This window comes from Anas platyrhynchos, chromosome 1 (genome assembly GCF_047663525.1).
Source record: "Anas platyrhynchos isolate ZD024472 breed Pekin duck chromosome 1, IASCAAS_PekinDuck_T2T, whole genome shotgun sequence".
NCBI classification, from domain to species: domain Eukaryota; kingdom Metazoa; phylum Chordata; class Aves; order Anseriformes; family Anatidae; genus Anas; species Anas platyrhynchos.
The window spans coordinates 69,383,836-69,388,511 of NC_092587.1; positions in this window are offsets into that span (position 1 = coordinate 69,383,836).

Sequence of the window (4,676 nt, forward strand, 5' to 3'; positions counted from 1 at the left end):
AATGTATCTGTACCTATAAAGAACTTATTACGTTTATTGTGATAAAGCGAAAGAGGACCCTCAATGGATGAAGAACCACTAGGTTTTCTTTCTACTTATAAAACAATGGATATTGATCCAAATTACATTGCCACCCAAGATTTTACAATACACTATCAGAAGTCTTATAAGACTACTTTAATTGTTTAACTGCATTTAGCTGTACACAAAACCTCAAAGCTAGTTCATCTTTTGTGAAGGTACTGCTTATTTTTCCTGCTAAAATAATAACAAAATAATTTAAGGTGCAAAGATTATTTTTAAAACTGTCTATCAATTTGCTTTCTCCTTTCATGCTAATAAGTATAATTGAGACATTATTTATTCATTGAAATAGCTTTCATCAGTTTTCTTCAGTTGAGGTAGATTTTTCTTCTACATGGTTATTGCATGAATTTTGTTTATTTGGAACAAGTATAGTCTCACTTAGGGAGGCAATCTGAATCAGAATCAGGTCAAAGAGAAAAGACTGTAGTATTTTTTTTGCGTACTTCTTTGGTTTAATTACTTTGTCATTTCTTTTCATCTGTGTGTTTTTTTCTGTATATTAAACTCAGTCTGTAATAACTGTCATCTATACCAGTTACAATTCAGTCCAGTAATTATACTTACTGTAGTGGAACAAGAGATACATGGGTTGAAAGATCGATGGATCAACTGGCACAGGTTAACTTCTTGCAAAGGCTATTGTTCTTTCTTCTGCTTTAGGTGCACAGAGGACAATTGTAATATACAATACAGTCCTATATACTATACCATATATAATCTTCTCCATATGTGACAATACAAGCGGTAACAGTCATAAGACTTGATTTTGTGTGCCAGCATAAGCAGTTTAGATTCTCTAGAGGAAAAGTAGTATTTGTTTGTTACTATGTCCCAGATGATAATTCCTCTGAAGTTTTAAAGAAATAGTAAAAAAATATTTCTTTGCTTCTGCCTATAAAAATTTGTTCTGTGGAAAATATCATAACTAACCTGTCTGAACTGACAATAAGATGATATACCTATTAACTGGTCTTACACTTGAGGGGAATTTGAAAACTCTGAAATGTGATATAATAAACTTTCATTTTATTAAATATGTAAATATAAGTAGCTGAATCAAGATCCCTGTCCTGCAATCAGATCTATGCAGACAGTCAAGTGCTCTTGATACGTCACTACAGAAGAGGTAGAGGGATGGCAGCTATTAGGGCCTTCCAAACAAGACAAAAACAAACAAACAAACAAACAAACAAAAACCAAACTTGATAAAGAATACAATTATATGGTTAAATTTTCTTCAAAAGAGTAATACAATATAGACAATATTTCAAAATGTTTCATGTCACCTATCATTGTTCTATGAAAAAGATATGGGAAGAAAATATATCCTAATTCTGTTTGGGCACTTCTTAAGATTAATAAACATTACTCTGATAGAATGAAGTGTCATCTAGGGGTTGAATCCTTCACTGTTACAGAATGTAAACCTTTTGAAATAATTCTGACTAATCAAAAATTTCAAGTTACAATCAGATTAGCAGACATGGTAGCATCATATAAGTCTCTATTTTAATTACTGACAAATAATACCCATAAACACTGTAAAACCTAATAGTTGTTAGAGCAGACCAATACTACTGGAGCTTTTCAAGATACATAACTGTAACAGTCCCATTCCCAGAACAACTGACTTGCTTTACTGAAATGTAGCTTTCAGTTTCATACTGTAAAATAATGAGCCTCTTCTATAAATTTTACATTTTTTGGAGTAGTCTTAAATTTCCTACAGAGGATGTACTGAAGGAAATGTATCTGGAAAAGCATTCTCTTCCTGTTAGTGGCAATATTTATGAGAAGTTAATAAGAATGTAAATCTTCAGACAAGTTTAGCAAGCAGATTGTACTTCATATTGAAGTTCATAGGCAGATAAGAACAGAAATCTTATCATCTTTGTATTTCAAATAGTCAAGTGAAATGAGGAGTGAGATAACAATATTCATCACTCTCTCTCTTTTTAAGTTAAAGAGATCTGACTTATTGTTATCAGATTATTTATACCACTCCATCCCATAAATCTCTGATATACTGTTTCTAAAATTCAGGCTCAAATTCTAATATTAATTCATATTAATCTTCATCAATTTAAATGCTATCTTAAGGAGCAAGTTCTGTCTATTAGCACATTTCTGCTCTTCATACGGATGTGTGTAACCTGCTAACAAGTCTCTATCATTCTGTTTGTTACACTGACCAAAGTGAGCTCTTTTCTATTTATTGTTCATCATTCTCTTGGCTACTCTCTGAACTATATGATTTATCAGCATGATTTTTGATTTCTGACCTGAATACAGTGGCAGTGTCTGACCTAATCTGCTAGAATTGCTTTCATAAATGTTTGCAGCCTGGCTCCGGTGGCCTCTGTCCTCCAGTGAGCCTCAGGCAAGACCACATAGTACAGTATGCTCATCCCTACTGCAGCCTTAAAAATTTCCTATTTGGTGTATGTCAGAAGGCTCCCCAAATTATTCTGTCTATATTCTAATGATGCCATATTGCATCATAGTCACAGTCTCTGCATCTCAGCAGTCAGTGCTTCTCAACTTCAGCATGTTATCTCACCTTGTACGTGGCATTTTTTCCCCTCAAAAATCCACTCTATATTCTCCAAAACAATCCAGCCCCCACACTCAATATCAAGTTTTCAATTCTGCGGTTAGAGGTACCTGGATGTCTGTCAATACACAGTTGTTTTGGGTTTGTGAACTTAATGTGACAACCCTGACATTAATATGTGGTGTAGCTTGGTCCTCAAATTCTGTCTATTGACATCTGAGTAGACCTGTGGAATTTTCAAGGCTAGCTGGACATCAATCCATTGGACATCAGCATGGAAAGCACCAGTCAGATCATAGTGGCCTGTTTATCATCTCTCTATAATCTGCATGAGGATAGCAGTAAACCTGTCAAATCCAAGCAAATACTGGAAGTCTGAGTGCTTTAGATCTCCTCTATCCTACTGGCAGAATCTCTGTATGCCTTAATGGATGTGGTTCTGCTCAAGAAAGGGGTTTGCACCATGTATGTGCTAGTGGGTTGCCACTGCCTTTCTGTCATGTCCTGATAACTTGATTCTACCTAATCTCTAGAGTCTTTACTCTTCTCTCCTTCTTCTCCCTCCCTCTACCAAGTTTTCCTAAACCTTCTTCATACAACCTCCTCCTCTGTCATGAGATTGGGAAGCCAGTTAGTTACACTATTCATGCCATAGTTTCATGCTTCCTCCACCAGAATTCCTCCTGTTTTGAAAAAAATGTTTGCCCCTTCATGGACTTTTTTATTACTTTAATGAAACTGGAGAAAAAGATTTGCTTCTCATTGCCATTGCCACCTCAGAAAACATGATTGACAGCACTACACATTGACATACAGTATTTGGATATATTGGCAGTGTGATTCTTTTGGATATGCCTTTTTGCAAGCTCTAACTATGTATAACAGAAGAGATATGTTTCTGTTAGGCATCCAACATACCACAAGGTGGGTAGCATCTTATATATTTGCTAGATAATAATAATCAACCCAGAGGATGCTTCTTGCTTCTTGGTCATAAAGAACATAAATATTAATTAACTTTACTTCTTATTTGAGGGTAAAGTGGTAAACATGAATATTTTACATGTATTTTTAATTGTGCAATTACACCCCCAATTTTGTTTATTTTTTATTTATTTATATATTTAATGAATACTGTGTTTTCTCAAAATCAGTTTATTTCCCCTGAGAGTAGATGGTCTCTAGAAATACTCCAAGCCTGGCAGGTATTTCTTTTCAAAGTGAACAACCACTAATGGCAGGCACATCCACTTCTGCCATTCCTCCAGTGAATTTCAAAAGACCAGCAGCACTCTGCACTCTAGGAGCTTCTGTACTCTAAAGATCCTAGTTTTCATGTGCCTCTCAAATTCAAACAGTAAGGGAGCTCCCCCTCCCGCCCCCCCTTCTCAGCTCTAATATCACAGGTTAGGGGTGAGTCTGCATCAAACTTCATACCTACCAATGGGAATGCCCACTGCTTAAATTATACAGACAAAGGAAATTTCTTAAAACATACTGAATATTTTAATTCTCAGTTGAGTTAGAATATAGCATATAGTGAAAGGGACTGCTGTGTACTCAGCAATTCAGATTACTATTCTCGTTATTAAGACATCTCATTGGAGCTTTTAAGAAAGCCCACCATGTATCTGTAAATTCAGTCAAGACATAGTTTAACAACCTTCCCTATATAACACCTGCAGCCTCAGGAATTCACAGATTTATCTCGCTCAGCAGTTGCTAAATTCTTAAATGAATCACAATAAATAATTCCTCAAATAAATTAACTTCATCTGAACTGAAGAAATTGTCACCAAGGAAAAGTCAGATGTTCCATGAAAGTTCCTTCTATGAAAACTTCTTTTATAGTTGAAGTCAATTTCTTGCAAAGTGGAATAGGTTAATACTTTGGTTTTAGGCCAGTCTCATACTATATTGACTATGTAAAATCATGCTTTTTGTGTTGTAGGTCACCACCCAAGATGGAAGTGTCAAGGACTCTATTTATGCAGCCATTGTAGGGCTGCAACTAGGGAGTTCAAGTTCAACAATT